General features: G+C 33.5%; 1 protein-coding gene and 1 long non-coding RNA gene across 5 annotated transcripts in view; one reads left to right on the forward strand and one right to left on the reverse strand.

Annotated features, from left to right (window-relative positions):
* LOC100918037 (triadin) overlaps positions 1-20,739 on the forward strand; it is a 193,754-nt gene that overhangs the window by 155,453 nt on the left and 17,562 nt on the right. The gene's annotated exons all lie outside the window — the stretch shown is intronic.
* The window catches only part of LOC116423148, a 59,163-nt gene that overhangs the window by 304 nt on the left and 38,120 nt on the right, over positions 1-20,739 (reverse strand). Inside the window, exons 2-6 of one of the 4 annotated variants that reach the window (XR_004233622.1) lie at positions 15,444-15,478; positions 13,859-13,941; positions 9,209-9,319; positions 3,467-3,664; positions 1,177-1,330 (exon numbers count right to left, since the gene is read on the reverse strand). This is a non-coding gene — a long non-coding RNA (uncharacterized LOC116423148). Of the gene's footprint in view, positions 1-1,176; positions 1,331-3,466; positions 3,665-9,208; positions 9,320-13,858; positions 13,942-15,385; positions 15,479-20,739 lie in introns of all 4 variants that reach the window. The other 3 variants (XR_004233620.1, XR_004233621.1, XR_004233619.1) reach the window with 3 other exon arrangements.

Consider the following 20,739-nt stretch of genomic DNA (forward strand, 5'->3'; position numbering starts at 1 on the left):
TCCACACTCTCTCATGTCGAGTACAACTAACTTTCAGTAGCTTTTTTAATTAGCTGAAGAGATTGTTTGTGAATTCTTTAACTTTTTCCACAGTTTTTTTTTTATTTTTTTGTTTTAATTCTCAACATAGAGCATTCACTATCACAAATCAGATCAAATAAGGAATATGAAATTCCAAAGATTTTTACTCATCATAGTTTTTTTATTAAACTGCCTTCATTTATCTATTTGGCATTTCCCTTTATTTTCTCCCCTCCCCTTTGCTTTAATACTCTTTTTCTTTAAAAAACAAAAAGTATCTGTATTAATTTACATATAATAAGATAGGCCTTATTCTCATGGATTCTTTCTCTGTGGGGAGAGATAAAATTCATACAGAAAATTATACTTACTCTAATATAATTTAATGTTAAAATCAAAGTGACAACATGAGCTTTCCTTGGATGGCCATCTAGATTTCTGTTTGTCTTAATCTGGGGAATGCCATAATATATAGATGAAGTCCAATCAGGGACTAGTCACCTGTGCCAAGATTGAAGAAAATCTGAATAACTTCTAAACATTGAGTCTAACTGCATTGTATTTAGAACAATGAGAGCCATTAGCAGGTTAAAGTCAGCAGTCCCCAGGCTCCTTCATCTGCACCATTCTTCAGTAAATGAAAAAAAAAAAAAAAAAAAGATATACCTTGGGAGACAGAGTAGTATAATAAAAAGATGACTGATTCTTATCTCACATCAGAGGTTTATTACTTTTATGACTTGAAGCAAATCATTTTATATCTCTGGGCCTGCGTTTCCTTATTTATAAAATAAAAGTTAAAAACAAAACAAAAACAGATGACTTCTATAACTTGTCCCAATGCAAAATCTGTGTTTCTATGACCACCCTATGGATTGTTAAAATTCTCTTGATGATTAATAATTGCAGTAAATGCACAGTTAGTATGATTAGAGTGTATTCACAAGATCATATCTAACCCTAGACACTAGCAACCTCTGGGCAAGTCACTTATGTTATGGGCCAGAACTCTGAAACTTGAAACAAGGATTCTTACAAGGTGTTAAGTCAGTGGAATTGATAAATACAATGGTTATCTAGTTTAGCATGGTGCTTAATAGTTCTCTATTTCAATACATGTACTTAGTATTTGATATAGTTCTACAAGATTCACACCTATGATAATGGAGTATATAACAGCGAGCAAGGACTGGACAAAATTCATTCCATCTTCGGTCAGGCTCTTGGTGGCTCTCCTGGAGGACTGATAGACTCAGAAAGAGAGCCAGAGAAGACAAGCAGACTGGAGGCGGGAGCTTAAGCTCTGAAGCTAAAGAGAGAGAGAGAGATTCATTTACATCTTCTTCAGCCTTGTAGTGGCTGGCCTGGCCTCCTGCATATTCTCCATTGAAACTAAGTCCCCTCAGAAGGCCAAGAGAAAACTAGCTGAGTACCAGGTGAAGGAGACAATAAAGACTTTTGAACTTTAACACCTGGCTATTCTTGTGGTGATTAATCTGCTGAAAAGAAGGCCCTAGAGATCACTAGAAAAAACAAACAAGAACATTACACACTCATTTGCCTCAGTTTCTTCATCTGCAAATTTAGGTAAAAAAAGAAAATGGCAGAACATTCCAATATCTTTGCCAAGAAAATACCCAAAGGATCACAAAAAGTTAGACACAACTGAAATAAGTGAACAAAAAAAGTGGCACTTAATGGACTCAACAATAATTGCAGTTGTTTTTGCCTTAATATCCTTCTTCCCCTATAGAAAAAAAAAAATAGAGTTTGAGTAAATTGTCTCAATACCCAAGGAAATGAATTATACCTTTCTTCCTTCTTTCTTGTCATCAATTCAGATTTCTCTATCTGAATTTCAATTTCTGGGGAATAGCTTCAAGTTTATTTGGTTATTTAAATCACTGAATTTGAAGCTGAGATGCCATCTTCCTTTACTGAAGTGCAACAAAAATGAAGGAATCATTTAATATTCATGTTGAAGTATATAAAGGATTATTTTATAGGAGCAGCAATCCAGACAGTAATGAAGCAACAAGTCATGAATCATCCTTGAAGTTGAATATTGAAAGAACTCAGAGGAGGTTGGCAACCCCCATACACTGGAGCATTGGCATATTGCCCTTGGTCTTGGAATTGGAATGGAAAATTCATACTAATTCTTATTTTCCTGTTCCCAGAAATTAGCCCCAGGTTCCTGGGAAGGAATCAAGTAGTCATTCTGGTGGTTGAAGTCTAAATGACAGGAATTTGAAGAGTATAACTATTATCCTAGAAAGTATATTTTAAAAGGGGACAATATTTCATGAAAATAGGGAATAAATAAAACAACATAATTCTTTAAAGGACATATAGAAGATTGAATTGATAGCAGATAATGGCAAATTAGTTCAAAAGAATGAAACATTTCTGTTGAAATAATGCCAGGAGTGCTAAAACCCAGAAGGATTAGAGTCTGCTAAGAAATGCTAAAAGAAAGGTTAGAAGGCCTTCTTTAGTTACATTGGGTGAAAGAAAATGAATTAAGGGATGATGTTATTACTTGTGAAGTACTGAGCAATCGAGTTCCAATATATGTGAAAGAATAGAAGTTAAAATTAAGGGGAAAAAAAACAGTGGCTGCCAAAAAAGAAAAAAAAAAGAAAATGGCGATCAAGAGGATATCAGTAACATTAAAAATGGATGATACATAGAACACAGAAATACTTGAGTCAGTTTTCTTTTTGTTGTTGTTGTTTTGTTTTAAATTTTTTTTGGCAGCTAAAAAGAATGAAATAAGACTAGAAAAGAGGGACTAAAGGGACTAGAATGGAAGTAGTAAGGGACAGTAGACGTATAAATGAAACCAAGTCAGTGTGCTGGAATGTATTATGTCTTAATATCCTTGAAAAAGTGGCATATATGACTGCTGAACTGCTATCAATGATCTGTGAAAGGTTATGGAGAATGGGACAGTTGCAGCAAGACCAGAAAAAGGAAAATATCCCAGTTTTCAAAACAGGGAAAGCAGTAACCTGAAAAGTATAAGCTTGACTTTGGTTCTTAACAAAAGTCTACTGTGTGCTTGCTTTTATTGTGCTACATCATTATAATATAGAATTTTCTGGGAATTAAAGTCAAGCTTATTTTAAAATAACTTGCTAGCATCTGTTCTCTTTATTAAAAACAATGAAAACACAACATTTAGATGTAAATGTATTAGTCACTACCAAAGTATTATATGAGGAAATAGAATAATAATATTCTTATTGTAAATAAGAATATTATTCTAAATAATAATAGAAATATTAAAAAAAATCCCAGGGTGTGAAATCTGGATCAACTTTGGAAGGCATTTATTTCCACCTGTGCCAAATTAAGAAGCCAGTCTAAAGAAGTGCCATATGTTAGAAATGCAATTTTAGAAAAAGTCAGAAAGAGTCACCCAACTAGACAAAGTACTCACAAAAAGATAAAGGTATCAATTCTCCAGGCCTTCTAGTAGAAACTGGTTGTCCATTTCTCAGATATATTATAGAGTAGATTCCTACTCAAATGTAGGCTACCTAGATGACTTTCCAACTTTGAGATTCTATTACTCTATTAAAGGTATTTTGTAGATGACACCATTTTAAAAGAATTGAAGAACAAGTTTTGAAGATATCTGAAAGAGAAAAATATCAAATAAAAAAAATAAGATAAACAATGTTTTCAACCCCCAGAAATGCAGTCATGGGGATATTAGTAGATATTAAAGTATGTATCTTGTTTCTCATCTCTTTGGAATCTCTGAAAATGATTTATTCAACCTGGATTTAAAATGAGATTTAAACAATTTTCTTGAGCAGACAATAGCAAATGAAGTAGAGACTGTAAAATCTTCCAGTTTTGTTCTGGTGATTCAAACAAAAACAAATAAAAATCAAGCATTTTAGTACTTCTCCTGGTTCTTGAGTTCCCCTGACCCCAGGATCTTTATCTATAAAACAAAGACTTTATGTTTTATGGATGCTGAAGCAATTAAAAATGTATTAGGCACCAATACATACCAGACACTATGCTCTGCACTAAGGATACAAAGACAGAAAAAAGCCATATTCCAATATATTCTTATCCCACACTCAAATTTCTTTATTCCCAGATCTATCACTTTTCCAAACTTTCCTATTTCTGTTGAAAACACTACCATTCTTTCAAACTCCTTGGTCCCAATCCCAGATTCAGTTTCTGAAATATATTGGCTAAGTGACACCAAGGAAGCAGTTCATATGCCAGTTCTCTAGGCAATTCTCTAAGACTATAATTTAAAGAGAAGTAGCTGACCTTCATTGACAGAGGGATTTTCTTGAGACTTCTTTATATCAATGAAATCAATAGTTCTTGTCCCTCTCCTTTTCATTCAAAGTAAAAAAGCTTTTCATTGGGAAGAGCAGAATATATGAGAAGGTTGATACAAAGGTAAAGAGATGGATGTTGAAGTTCCTTGATAATCTTAAAGTTATCTCTGAATCTTCTCTCTCCTCATTCCATATATCTTATTACTTGTCAAATCTTAACATTTCTGCACAACTTTAGTTCAGGCCTTTATCTTGCCAAAATTATTGCAACAATCTTCTAATAGATAAATTAGATAAATCTGCTTCAAGTCTGTCATTAATATAGCCCTTTTTTACAATTCTAAAATTAATTTTCATAAATGCAAATGTACTTATTGTAGTTCCACAATCCTTAAATTGCTTTTTTTCCTTGTAGTTTCCAATATTTTTCCTAAACCTAGGAGTTTTAAGACTTTACTATGATGGTTCTGTAATTTTTCCTCCTGGAATCTCTTTCAGGAAGTGATGAATGGATTTTTTTTCTGTTTCTGTTTTGCCTTCTTATTTTAAAATTTCAGGACAATTTTCCTTGATAATTTCTTACAATATGGCATCAAGATTTTTTTTATTCCTAATTTTCAGATAATTTGACAATGGATTTGACAATTTTTATATTATTTCTCTTCAATCTGTTTTCCATATCAGTTGTTTTTCTAATGAGATGTTTCACATTCTCTTCTATTTCTTGATGGATATGTGTTATGGGAGCTACCCACTAGTGGCTGCTGGGTGTTATGGAAGCCTCCTGCTAATGGCTGCTGGGGATCAAATTCTGACCAACACAATAGATCCCTTCATGTGAGAAGATAATAACAATTCAAGGAGACTGAGAGTAGTTGCATTCTCTGACCTCTGTCCTCCTCTCTCTCGTCTCCAATTTATTTCATTCTCAATCCACAAGCAACATCTGCATCAGTAAAGGCTGATTTGCAGATCCTTCAGGGGTATTATGATTCATACCTATCGGGCTTTTGGAGAATTGACCTCCCTTTCATACTTAAGCTTGACCATTAACAGATATGCTTTAATTATTTTCTTGGTGTCTTAATATGACACCATACTGGCTTACTTTTGCCCAATTCTAGTATTCAAGGAATTCTTTTCTTTACATTTTTGATTCTTTTTCAAGTTAGTTCATTTTCTTTTCATAATTTTCTTGATTTTCTTGGATTACTCTTATTTTAAAAAAAAATTTCTATATCTCTATTATTAGATTTTTGAAGTACTTTTAAAGTTCCTCCAAGAATTTTTTTTTTTTTTTGTCAGACCATTTAACATTTCTCATTGAAAAAAGAGCAGCTTTTTTGGATACATTATCTTCCTCTGACTATGAACCCAGATCTTCCCTATCCCCATAATAGTTATCTAACATTTTTCTTCTTTCCTTACTCATTTTTAATTTTTATTTTGTTAAATTTTCTTTTTAAGAGCTATTAGTATAATTATTACAATCCTGAAATGTGGGGAATGATGTCCCAAGTTTCAGGTTCCTCATATGGTTCTTTTCTGAGGTCTGCCTTGGGACTTAATGTTGGGCTCTTCTCTCTACTCTAAGGCACAGATAAGGCTCCTACTTATATTATCCCACAAATGATCATATTTTCTGCAGTTGCCAGGAGACTGAAAATGACAGGGACACTCTGCCCTTTTGCAAATACTCACAGACAGCAGCAGTATACTGTTCTTGCACTTATCAAGTGAGAGATTGCTCCATCTCCCCCAAAGTCAGGCTCTGCATTTGCTCAGAACAACTGCTTTGATATCCCTTAACCTTCAACCTTCTACTTTGCCATCAGACACCCACAGTCTGTGAGATAGTTAATAAGACTGAGGCTACCTCCCAACCTAGCTGCCCCCATGGCTTGTTTGTTGATTTTTCAGAGAAAGCCTGAAAATGTTTGCACTTTACTCTATCTGAACCTCCTGCTGGTGAAGGTTGTTGGGTTTTGGGAGAACAGCTACTTAACCCTAACTTTTGTTTATTTCTGCTTTTCTACATTCTCTCTGAGGGAATGTTCTATTTTTTTGTCAAGTAAATTTGGAGAATTGAAAGTTTTCTGACCTACTCCACCATCTTCCTTCCCATAATCTTCTCTCAACATATAACTTTCTAAGACAGTGGTCATTCCTTTTCAAGGTTCCCTATTTTAATGGATTAATCTTTGTTGAGAAAAAATAAACTAAAAACAGCAGCACTCCTTTGCCTCCTTAATGTTTGAAAGGATGGCATTACCTTTAAGATAAGTAAAAAAATTATAAAGTTGTTGTGATTTTCAATGAGAAAGATCTGGATAATTGAAATCTATCCCTATGATATCAATTTTCTATGCCACAGCTATGATTTATTTCCACAGCCTTCTTGTTTTTTCCTCTTTTTCAGTTGATTAGTAATATATTGTCCTGGCATATCATTCCCATCCTTCCCCTTTTCAGTGTTCTCCATCAGGTTTTAATCTTTTGATTCCTGGATTTTCTCATGTGAAGAGTAGAGAGAAAGATATGGACCATAAAGGATACCGAGTAGAGAAATTGTCTCTACCAATGCAGCTCAATACCTTTTTTGCACTTTATATTCTTAGAAAGTTTCATGAAACAGAATGATACAGATAGAATATATCAGATGTAATACCTGGACCTAGACCTTTCTGAATTTGAAATCAGTTCTGTATTTACTAGACTAACCTTCCTCTTATACGAGTTCCTTAACATATAATGTTATGCCACACTCCATTTTTATATAATTTTTAAATAGTCTTTTTAAAATAAGAATTCCATAATTAGGTTCATAGATCAAATCATATATATAAAACCTTGTTTTCACTTAAAGCTCCTCATGACTGGCCCCTTTCTTCCTTTCTAGTCTTCATGTTTTTTATTTTTCTCCTCCCACTTTATAATTCAGACATACTGGATTATTTGATGTTGAATCCATATAATAATATTCCATCTCATTTCTCCATGCCTTTATAGTAGCTGTTACCTATACCTGGATGTGCCTTCTCTTTATTTCTACCTCTTAGAATTCCTGGTTTCCTTCAAGACCTGTAACAATAACCACTGTCTTCATGAAGACATTTCTGTTCCCCTACCTGCTAATGCACCTCCTTCCCAAACCACATTCTATTAATTTTATTTCACTTTTGCATTGGTATTCCTAGTGCTTGAAATAGTTAGGCAGAAAGGAATTTGGGGATGGGGATGTATTTATTAAACACAATTCAGTGGATAGAGTGCTGGGCCTTGGTCTGGAGTAAGGAAGATTCATTTTCATAAGTTCAAATCTCCCCTCAGACATTTATTAGCTGTGTAACCCTAGGCAAGTCACTTAACCCTGTTAGGTTTGTTTCCACATACGTAAAATGAATTGGAGAAGGAAATGGTGAACCAAGCCAATATCTGTCAACAAAACCCCTAATGGGGTCACAAATAGTTGCACATGAGCAAACAATAACAATTATATCATTTTAAATGTAGAGTCCTTTGTATATATTATCTCACTTGATCCTTAAAACAAGGTATATGTTATTATTGTCTTTATTTTAGAAATAAGGAACTGAAGTCAAGAAAGGATATGACTTGTTCAGAATCATCGAAAAATTAAATTTCTGAGTCAGGATTTGCATCTACCTCCTCCTGATTCCTAGTTCAGTATCCTATCTACTTTGCCATACTGCATCCTATCAATGGCTTCCTGAAGTTATATTTCAGTTTACATGTTTAATAATAAGAAATATCTGGTCATGTGAGTAAATGGCAATGAAAATAAACTGGACTGTTTTAGTTTATGCAAATATGAATTTTGAATCAATTTACAATATCAATATAGCTGAATACTACTTTCATGCTTAATTTATATTGTAGAATGTTTAAGAAGAGAAAATAGGTACCATTATAATATTTGACCACAGTTTCTATAAAATAATGGGTTTAATGAACTAGTTACCAATTTTTTAAAGAAAAGTAAGTAATGCAAATCCCATTAAGTAATACAGTACTTGAGTTGCACAGTGCTGATGAAGGTGGCAAAGTGTAAAAGCTAAGGTGGTCCAAATATGTAAAATTATAAAATGATGAGAGAGACAAAATGGGGTCTTTAAAAACAAATGTTTCTTTTCTTGTGGGAAAGAACAGAACAAAATTAGGTTATGATTTATGCCACATTGATTTATTTTGTATACTAACAAATAAAAAATAATTCTTTTTCACTCAATTCAGCAGATTCTTATTAAGCATCCTCTATGACCTAGGCAATATGTTAGCTCCTAGGGTAAAATCAAATGAATCTTTCTTGATAAGTTTATAAAGGGCAATATAATATGCATAAAGAGAAGTAAATATCAGGTCATTTGAAGAGAGTAGGAGTATGAACTGGGAGGAACAGGGAGGCAAACAGAAGGCAGTATCTGAATTAAGCCTTGAACTAAAGTTAAGAATGTATTCCAGCCTTTGGAATAAATGGTCTGATGCATGGAAGTGGAAATGAAAACCTAATTTTCATTGACTGGAACATCAAGCATGTAAAAGGAAGTAATTTGAAATAAAGCTAGAAAAGTAGGTACTGAGGTCTTCAATATAACTTTCATAATCAATTACAAAAATGCTTTAAAATTTTTAAAAGTAACCTAGTTTAAAAAATAGAAGAATGAAGTGAATGAAATACAGTAACAATTTTAATAATGAATGGAAAGAAATTTAAAGTTCAGTAAATAACTAAAATATCTCTTAGCAGAGCTTCATTTTTCCCTCTTCCAACTATCTTCCTCTTTGTCTCCTCAAGTACCATCTACTTTCTTTTATTACTACTGAAAACAAGTTTCAGCCTGGATACTTACTTGTCATTCCTTTCCCCTCTCTCCTTAAATCTTATTTAATCAAATCTTCAGATTTCTTCAAAACATTTTTCAGATGTTCTTCTTGCCAAGAAAGGCCAAAAAGCAGGATGCCTGGATTAAAAAAGAGGCCTATTTCATTAATCCAGGACTGAAAATATCCTTAAAACCATATTTTCATCCCTGGTATAGGATATGTTTCATTCCCCTTTTCCTTATGAAAATACTAAAATGAGCCTCAAACAAAACACTAATCTGTAGAGAACTTATAGTGCCTGTGAATACCTATTACTATTTTCCAGAACATCTATATATCTTTCTGTATCCATTCTTCCCACCTTTACTACTGAGTCAGAGGAAGGATGAAATAGAACAGAACTAATGCACATGATCTGAAGAAGAAGTTGTGGGCTTTCTTGTTCTCTTTCCCCCTATTTTCCCCCAAAATATTCTAATTAAACCCCCATCTGGTCAGAGTGAATTATATCCTGCAGGATCTATATTCTTTATAATAAATGCCCCCAACTAGTCATTTTCTTCTGCCTCATTCCATTGGTGCCTTATGTTGTTATATATTAAACCAATTTTGATGTGATATATAATATATAGCTTTTGAAAGTTCTTTCTGTCCTGTCTTCTCCATACATATTCCTAGCCTTTTTTGTCTATTAAGAGACAGATCCATATCTTCCTGTTTATTTTTAGTTGTGCTTTTGACTTCATTCCCTTGAAAGGATCTCAGAGATCTAGTCCAGTTCCTAGCTGAAACAACTAGGTGGCCTAATGGATAGAATGCTATGGCAAGCTTCTTCATCTTTACAACCCTAAAGGACTTTAGATAATTTGTTTGATACTCTGGGTCCCTTGATCATTGACCACTGATTTTTTAAGTTAAGATTAATTTAAAATAAGAGAATAATATTGTAAAATTAAGAGCTTGAATTAGAAGAGAGAGGGGAAGTAGAGAGTTTTAAAGATAGGCTATGATACACTTACTAGTAGTAAGGGGGGGAAATATAAAGGAAAGAGGGTGATGGGTTCAGGTAAAAAAAATGTATCAAAAAGGACATCATTCTCCTCGAAAATTATTACTGTCTTTTCAGCTACAGTATCCAACTGGAACTTTACCACTATGAAACCATATTCTTTTCACTATCTTATCTCTCCCTACTCCACAGTGTAGAAGAATTCATAGACAGGATTTTTCCTTAATCCTCTTTCAGCCATTTTCTAGAACTTCTAGAGAATTTCTCAACCCAAATGAGCCCAAATGATTTATAAGGAATCTTTATAGATAGAATACTTGATTTCAAGTCAAATGCTCTGGGTTCAAATCCTGCCACAGAATTTCACTGTCTTATTCACTATAGGCAAATCACAAACTTTTGTAGACTTAGTTTTGTTTTTTTTTTTTCACCTGAAACATGGAACAGATAAAATTTACATTACTTATCTCATGGGGTTATTATATTTGAAAACCCCAAAGTGCTACATCAATATTCTGTTTTTATTATGATTATTTTTTTTACATCTAAGTTCAAAAAGCATTTTCCATTAGCCGTACTTTCATTTTCAATCTCTTCCTAGAATCCCTAAAGTGGCTTCCTATTTCCTTTCATTTCTCATTTTCTCCCTTTTAATAATAAGGTTTGGGACTTCACAGTTAATCTAATTGTTTTTTCTCTCTGTATCCAAACCTGTACTTCAGCTTCCAAAAGCCAATCTCTTCAAGAAAAACATTCAGGTTATGCAAATCCAGAAATGATCTATCTAGCTATCATCTCCACACATTATTTTTCATCTTCTGTTCAAAGACATTTGGATGGTAGTGCAAAGTTCTTGAAATTCTGGGTTCTCAAAGAAGCAACAAACAAACAAACATAAATGTAACAAGGCGTCTTTCCAAGTCACATTCTAGTCAAACATATGTATCATACACGTTAAGGATCTCCTATATATGATATACAGAAACTATATATGACAATCATCATAGCCAAATACTTAATTGTGCTGTTGGAGATGAGTATTTTTTGACTTAGAAAAACTTATGTTCCCAAAACAGATACAGATTGTGAGGAGGTGAGTTAGTCAAGTGCCAAAAATAAGGGATGGTCAGCTTGCATGTTCCACTGATATTCTTAAATTATCAGGAAAATCAGACCCCTCATGATGAAATTATCAGAGAACAAAAATTTAATTCATACAAGAGGATTGGAATGTTCATAATTTCCATTATTGGAGGAAATTCTCATATTGATGAAATTAGATCTCCATTTGAATACTAAAATATAGATGATATGATAAATATGGAAATAACATGTAGAAGAATTGTGCATGTTTAATATATATTGGAATATTTGCTGTCTGGAGGAGAGGGTGGGGAAAGGGAGAGCAAAAAATTGGAAAAAAGTTTTGCAAGGGTGAATGCAGAAAATTATCCTTGCATATATTTTGAAAATAAAAAGCTCATATTTAAAATATATACAATGATAATATAGTTATGACTTGTTACATTAAAATGAAGTGATCATTGTTTATTTAACTGAATAGTTGGGGAAGGATTTCTCAAGTGTTTCAGAATCCATTTGTTTAAAAGATCAGATTTGTAGATGGAAGATAACAGGTACCATAGGGACCATGTCATATATAATAGCAAGTCAACTGGTATGACACTGACCATTGGTACCTTGTAGTTTCAGCACCTTATACAGGTCAGAGACATAAGCACTTTCCTTTCATAATGGTATCTACTATTTGCCCAAGTAAAAGACTTGGAAAAAACATCCCAGGACAGGAAGGGAACAAACATACTTTAGGTACCTTCCTAGAAATAACTAATCTTGTTATATAAAAAAGATGACAAGCTTTTAAGCATTGTAAATAGGCCCGTTTTTAAAGATGGTTGCATGGTTCTGCAAAGGATTCTCCTGAGACAGGTGCTCACAATTACGAAAGACAGATCTGATAAATGCAGCAATAATACCTGGGCAGCATATAGAATTAAGCAAAAGTGAAAGGAATGAGAGGAAAATCTAACACTCAACTATCTAGCTATAGAAAAATATAATCCCCAAAACAAGTACTAAATCATTCCCATGTTTCTATTTCTCACTCTAATCTCAATACATTTTCAATAAGGGTTGACATTTGCAGACTGTGAGAGTGTTCAAGATAAATGTATTAGTTTGTGATATTTATCTAAATTAGGCCAATTAAGATGTCTAGCCACACTGAAATAGTTTGAAAATATACAGTGAGCAATAGAATTAATAGCACAGAAAGAGAGCAGAGCTTCTGAAGGAAGTTATGCTTTTTATTTGTTTGTTTTGTTTTGCTTCTTCCCTTTTCCCTACCTCTGAAAGCATCTCTCATTGAACTGTCATGACTTTTGAAGGGGAAAACTTTTCTACTTCTTAATTGCTTATAACGTGGTGTGTGTGTTTCTTCATGTCCTCATTGCCTCAAAATGCTAATAATGTTGGGTATAGAGGGTAGGGACTTTAATGATACTTGATTTGTCAAGAATAAAGATAGCAAATGTAGGCAGCATCTGTCAAGAATTCATAACCTTAAGGGAATGGGAAAAGAGAGCTACAAAGAGAAGTTTTTAATGTCAATTTTAAAGAAATAAATACTATTCATACTTTTTTTATTTCTAAACCATTTCCCTCATCATAGTACACAGGTATTTTGTGGCAAACCTGTGCTCAGCTCAACGTTTCTTATGAACAGCAATGGACAATTGGCACACATTTTAAACCTTGATTAGACACTAAGTATGGACACCTTGGAGTCATCTTGGGGACACCATGGACCCCTCTGTCAAACCCCATACTGGGAGCAGCATAGTGGAAAAGGAGCACTGAGTCTTAACTAAGGAAAGGGGTTCATTCTGGTTATCATCACCATTTTAATCTCAGGCAAGACATAATCTCCCAGGTTTATGTTCATGAAGACAGTGAGTCATAGGGGATAGAGCTCTGGGCATGGATTCAGGAATACCTAGGGTTCAAATTTCTCCTTAGCTGTATATCCTTAAATATGTCATTTAACATCTCTGCTTCAATTTCCTCATCAAAATACCTGTGTATCATGCTGAGGGAAATTGATTCTCTCTAAGAAAGATTCTAGTTCTAAATCTATGATCTTTTATTACATCAATTGCCAGTATCTGGTTATGGAATAGTGAATAGAGTAGTACATTTGAAGTTCAGGAAAACCTGGGTTCAAACCCTGTTTTAGATATTTACAAGAAGTGTGATCATGGATAGGTTATTTAATGTCTGAGCTTCAGTTTCCACAACTGAAAATGGTCAGTATTATACCTGTTTGGGAGTAAGATAAATGGGGAAAGAGAAGAGTTGGAAAGGGGAAGATCACTTGGACTTGTGATAGTATAGCAGACTCCTAGTAAATAATAAACTCTCTCTAATAATGCAGGTCACTGATTGTTCTACAACTTAGTTATCACATGAGATCATTGAAGAACTGAAATTATGTAATATTTATGAAGCACTTTGTAAAAATTAGTTGGGCCACTAAGTGGTACAGTAGATAGAATGCTGGGCCTAGAGTCAGAAAGACTCAGACTTCTGAGTTCAAATCTGGCCTCAGATACTTAAATAACTGTCTGATTCTAGACAGTGAACTCACCCATATTCCTTAGTTTCTTCATCTGTAAAATGAGAATGAGAAGGAAATGGCAAGCAATTTCAGTGTCCCTGCCAGGAAAGTCCCTAAACAGGGTTGTGAAGAATTATGTGTGAAGAAATGATTGAACAACTATGATTAAGAGTTATTACTATTAAAATAGCACCTTATTTGTCTCATTTTCTTCATTTAATATCATCATTATCTCAACTCAAGTCGTCATAGATCACATAGTTATTAGAATATTATTATAATAACGTCCCAATCACAGTCCCACATATCTCCCCACTCACTTCCAATTCATTTTTCATACAACTGTCAAGTAATCTTCTTAGGGCCCAGACCTAACTATGCAACCAGTGGCTCAAATATTGTCAAGTGAATGACTATATAACAAACATTTCTCAGACTTATTTAGATGAGCTGCACAATCTGGATTGAATATACCTTCTCAGTCTGACTTTATAGTATTCCTTTTCATGTAGTATATGTTTCAATCAATTTGGACTACTACTAATACCATCAGTTTTACTAATCCTACCTTCATGACTTTCTATAGTCAGTCCTCCATGGCAGGTATTTGCATCTCTAGTTTCCTTCAAATCTCCTTAAGCTTTCTGTAACTCCTAACCTGTTCTCCTTCAAGCCATCCTCAAATTACCTTATTTTAAAATAAATTTTGGATGTAATTTAGATTTTGTGTATGTACATATTGTATCTATGATAGAAGGTGAAATTCTTAAGAGTAGGGACTACTTGTAGTTGCTGATACTTAACAAGTACATAATAAATGCTAAATGATTAATTAATCTTCCCCTTTTGCATACTTCCCTTCCTTTATAGCTCTCATCAGGATACCCCTCTTCTGTCTGTTCTTTCTTGATGTCTCAATTGGAAATGTTTCCCCTCCTCTTCTACATTGCCTTAGAACTCTTGTTTTGATCTTTCAATTGCTTTCATCACAGCCTGTTTTATAGTATATTGACTTATTTGGTAGTATGTCATGTCACCCTTAGTAAAACACCAGGTCCTTGATATTATCATTATTTTTGGTTTTGTGTCTCCAGTATCAAGCACAATGGCATCTATGCATACAGTAAATATTTAATATTTACTGCATTGTCTGGGGCTTACAAATGTCATGTTCCAGGTCTGACCCTTCACTTGCCTTCAAAAAGATTTTCTTTACCTTAACCTGGGCCATCAATACAATGCTTCCTGACCAAAATTTCCAGAGCTAAAAGAATATCTAGGTGATACTACGTGAACATTGGGTTTATAGCTTTTAGCTCTGTGACCCTAAAAGTCACTTAAGCATTTCTTCAGTTTCCTCATTTATAAAATGGGAATAATAATATCTACATATTATCTACATATATAATATCTACATTACATTAACGATTGTTATAAGGATCAAAGAAAATAACATTTTAAAATGCTTATCATAGTTCCTGGCACATAGCAGGCACCTAATAAATGCTTAATCCTTTCTCCTATTGTAATATATTTTATTAAGGTATCTCTCTTAACTGTTGCAGGTGTGTCAAAGACTTGCTATCAGACAAGAGTCAATTTCTGTTTGAGTAACCTTTTGGGACGATTCAGAGCACGTTCCAAAACAGTCTGAAAAGGAACAAAGAATAAAGAATAATTTTAATGAGAACATGAGAAGCACAGAAAATTAAGACTTAATCATAGAATAATCTCTGACTAATTAGGTGTTATTTATTAATGAGCCATGTCTTATAATAATCTCATCTGTCAGCTAATAGCAGAAAAGGAGAATTTTTAAAAATTACAATCAGTCATGTGAAAGCATAACCATATTCTGGTCCTGATGCTCCATCTGGGTGGTCTAGTGGATAAAGCAAAGATTTTAGAATGATGATACTAGGAACTTATAGCTAAATAATAATTGTCCTTTTTTAAGTCTTAATCTTTTTTAAATTAAAACTTTTTATTTTCAAAGTATATGCATGGATAATTTTTCAACACTGACCCTTACAAAACTTTGTATTCCAATTTCCTCCCCTTCTCCCCACCCCCTCTCCTAGGTGTCAAGCAATTCAATATATGTTATACATGATAAAAATATATATTAAATCCAACATAAGCATGCATATTTATACAATCTTACTGCGCAAGAAAAATCAGTTCAAAACAGGAAAAAAATGAGAAAGAAAATAAAATGCAAGTAAACAATAACAAAAACTGTGAAAATGCCATGTTGTGATTCACACTCAGTTCCACCTTTCTCTGGGTGTAGACAGCTCTCTTCATTACAAGGTCATTGAACTGGACTGAGCATCTCATTGTTGAAAAGAGCCATGGCTATTAGAATTCATCCTCGGCATAATCTTGCTGTTGCCATGTGCAATAATCTCCTGGTTCTGCTCATTTCACTTCGCATCAGTTCATGTAAGTCTCTTCAGGCCTCTCTGAAATCATCCTGATGATCCTTTCTTAGAGAACAATTATATTCCTTAACATTCAAAAACCTAACTAATTCATACAGCTCAGTTTCCAGTTTCTTGCCACTACAAAAAGGGTTGCTACAGACATTTTTGCACTTATGGATCCCTTTCTCTCCTTTAAGATCTCTGTGGGATATTAGCCCAGTACAAATACTACTAGATCAAAGGGTATGCACATTTTGATAGCCCTTTGGGCATAGTTTCAGATTGCTCTCCAGAACTCATTATCTTTTCCTGTCATTTTAGCCAATCTGGGAAGTGTGTAGTGGTGCCTCAGATTTGTCTTAATTTGCATTTCTCTGATCAATGGTGATTTAGAGCACCTTTTCATATGACTAGAAAGATTTCAATATCTTCATCTGAAAATTGTCTATTCATATCCTTTAACCATTTATCAATTGGAGAATGTAAGCCTTAATCTTAAAAAGGGTACAAAAGGATGTGCTCCATACCTATCTTGAAAGAATTGATTATGTTATCTTTGAAGCCCTTTAACTTCTTGGAGAGAAAAAAAAAAAGGACTTTAAAAGTAAAAACCTTTTAAAATCATTATCAGGTATTCACCACAAAATTGCCCCACAAAGGTTTTTTTGGCATATTTGTTTAAATTAAATTGAAATTTTAGTGAATTTTATGGTTATTAATTTAATGCAAATAGATATCATGAGTTTGTGACTCAGGGTTCCTTGGCATATGATTATGTATTATGATCAGAAATTGGTCATTTTAAAAAATATTCTTACATTAGTATTCAGAACAGTCTGACAACAAAATCACATTTTATTGATAGGAGATATGGTTAGATAACGGCTATATTTCACTATACTCAAAGTAAGGAATCCTGTACTTATAAAGTGTTTATATAGCATTTTAAAGTATCCAAAGCCATTTCTTTTCAAACAATCTGGAGAAGTAGGTTGGTAGTATGAATATCATTCCATCTTACAAATAAGGAAGCTAGGCTTAGAAAGCTTAACCTAAGCTTAGAGTTGCAGGTGGCATATTGTATGATCAGTCAGTCAACAACCAAATATTAACTTTATGTTATATGCCAAGCATACAAAGAAAGGCAGAGAACAATCCATGATCTCAAGAAATTCACTGTCTAGTGAGAGACATAATATGGGGGAAAACAACAACAAAACAAAGGCTATATGCTATATATATATATATATATATATATATATATATAGAGAGAGAGAGAGAGAGAGAGAGAGAGAGAGAGAGAGAGAGAGAGGGGGAGGGGGAGGCACAAGTTTGAGTTCAATAGGAAGGGATGTTATCTAAAAAATAATTTAGGGATGAGAGAAGAATATATTGAAGAAAAGGTGAGTGAGATAGAATGGCATACATTATCTACCATAAAAGAGGCAAGAAAAAGTTTTACAGTAGAAGAGAAGGAGGAATTGATTAAGAGGGAGAGAGCCTTATGCCCAACAGAATTGGCTCACAGACAGAATAACATACACATTCAACTGGGTACCAAAATTTATCTCATCTTACAGGAAAGTAGAAAAGAAAGAGGATACAAGAATAAGGGATTATAGAAGAGAGGGCATTTTAGGGAAAGTATAGTCAGAAGCAAAACACTTTTGAGGAGGGACTGAGTGAAAGGAGGGAGAAAATAAAATAAGTAGAGGCAAGGGAAATAGGATGGAAGAAAATACAGTTAGCAATAATCACTGGAAAAAATTGAAGCAAGTTTCTTTGATAAAGACCTCATTTCTTAAACATATAAAAAACTGAGTAAATTTTGTAAAAGTAAAAGCCATTCCCCAATTAAGAAGTGGTCAAAGATAGGAATAATTTTCAGATTAAGTAATAAAACCTATCTTTAGTCATATTTTTAAAAATGGTCTCACTATTGATCAGAAAAATGCAAATTAAAACAATTTTGAGGTACTATCTCATACCTATTAGATTGGCTAATAGTATAGAAAAGCAAAATGATAAATAGTGAATAGGATGTAAGAAAATGAGACATTAATGCATGTTGGTGGAGCTGTGAATTGATATAACCTTTTTGTAGAGAAATTTGGAACTTTGGTTATAAAATGATATATCCTTTGACCTAGCAATACCACCACTGCATCTGTGTCCCAAAAGAAATAAAAAACAAAAAAGAAAAGAATCTATCCCTACAAAAATATTTATAACAGCTCTTTTCTTGGGGAAAAATTGAAAATTGATGGAATGTCCTTTACTTGGGTGATGGCTGAACAAATTGTGCTATATGACTATGATGAAATACTATTGTGCTATGATAAATGATGATCCTAATGCTCTCAGAAAAACCTGGAAAGATTTCCATCAGCTGATGCAAAGTGAAATGTACTATGTACATCATAATAGTAATCTTCTAAGATGGCAGCTGTAAATGACTTAGCTGCTCTTAGCAATAAAACAATCCAAGATAACTTTGAAGAACTTATGATGAAAATGCTATTCATTGCCAGAGAAAGAACTAATGATGTCAAATATAAACTAAAGCATATTTTTTCTTTATTTTTCTTGATGATATTTTTGTCTATGTTTTCTTTACAACATGACTAATGTGAAAATGTTTTTCGTGACTACATTTGTATAACATATATCAGATTGCTAACCTCAATAAAGGGCAGAGGGAAGGAAAGATGATAGAGAATTTGGTACTCAAAGTTTTAAAAACAAATGTTAAAATTTGTTTTTACATGTAACTGGGAAAAAGAAAATACTAAATAATTTAAAAAAATGTTTTAAAAAGATATCTTGCTCAATTTTCAACAAAATGATGAGTTAACTTTTTTTCTTTTTTTTAAATTTAATTTTAATTTTTTAAAAACTTTAATAGCTTTTTATTTACAAGTTATATGCATGGGTAATTTTACAGCATTGACAATTGCCAAACATTTTGTTCTAATTTTTCCCTCCTTCCCCCTACCCCTTCTCCTAGATGGCAGGATGACCAATACATGTTAAATATATTAAAGTATGAATTAAATACAAAATAAGTATATATGTCCAAACTGTTATTTTGCTGTACAAAAAGAATCGGACTCTGAAATATTGCACAGTTAGCCTGTGAAGAAAATCAAAAATGCAGGCGGACAAAAATAAAGGGATTGGGAATTCTATGTAATGGTTCTTAGTCATCTCCCAGAGTTCTTTCGCAGGGTGTAACTGGTTCAGTTCATTACTGCTCTATTGGATTCATTTGATTTGATTTGATTCATCTTATTGTTGAAGTGGGCCACCTCCATCAGAAATGATCATCATATAGTATTGTTGTTGAAGTAAATAATGATCTTCTGGTCCTGCTCATTTCACTCAGCATCAGTTCTTGTAAGTCTCTCCAGGCCTTTCTGAAATCATCCTATTGGTCATTTCTTACCGATCAATAATATTCCATAATATTCATATACCACAATTTATTCAGCCATTCTCCAGTTGATGGGCAGCCACTCAGTTCCAGTTTCTGGCCACTACAAAGAGGGCTGTCACAAACATTCTTGCACATGTTACAGGTCCCTTTCCCTTCTTTAAGATCTCTTTGGGATATAAGCCCAGTAGTAACACTGCTGAATCAGAAGGTATGCACAGTTTAATATGAGTTAACATTTTATGGGAAATCATCTAGCATAAGGCAAAAAATTTGTCTTACACTGCCACTCTCCACTTGCATGACCTAGCAAGTAGTAAGGCACTGTGTCATGTAAGAATAAGGATTGAATTTGTGTTTGCCACTTTTAGGTAGTAAACATATAATATGTATATGCATACATATATGCATATACATATTATATGTTTACTTACACAAACACACATACATACATGTGTTGTTCTACTCAATGTGTATATTCTCCTGGTTACTTTTTTTCATATTGTATTATTCTGTTGAGTTGTCTTCTGAGTCCTTGTATTCTCCATATTCATTGCTTCTTCTAGCACAGCAGCATGACATTAGTAAATAACAATTTGTTTCAGAGTTCTCCATTAGTGGACACTTTGTTTGCAGTTCTTTGCTACAAAGTTATATTGTTACATATCAGGTTTGATCATGTACTTGCTGAAGACTTTACAGTAGCTTCCTTCTGGGATCAAATTTAAGCTTATCCATTTTTCTTTAAATTCCTTTATAATTCAGCTTTAGCCTACTTTTCCAGACTTATACTGTGTGTATACACACACACTACACACACACACACACACACACACACACACACACACACACGCACATTCTACTTCCCATTCTGGTGTCTTTTTGCAGACTTTCTTTTTTTTAATTTTTTTTTAATTATAATAACTTTTTATTGACTGAACCCATGCCAGGATAATTTTTTACAGCATTATCCCTTGCACTCACTTCTGTTCCAATTTTTCCCCTCTCTCCCTCCACCCCTTCCCCTAGATGGCAAGCAGTCCTATATATGT

This window comes from Sarcophilus harrisii, chromosome 4 (genome assembly GCF_902635505.1).
Source record: "Sarcophilus harrisii chromosome 4, mSarHar1.11, whole genome shotgun sequence".
Lineage (NCBI taxonomy): Eukaryota > Metazoa > Chordata > Mammalia > Dasyuromorphia > Dasyuridae > Sarcophilus > Sarcophilus harrisii.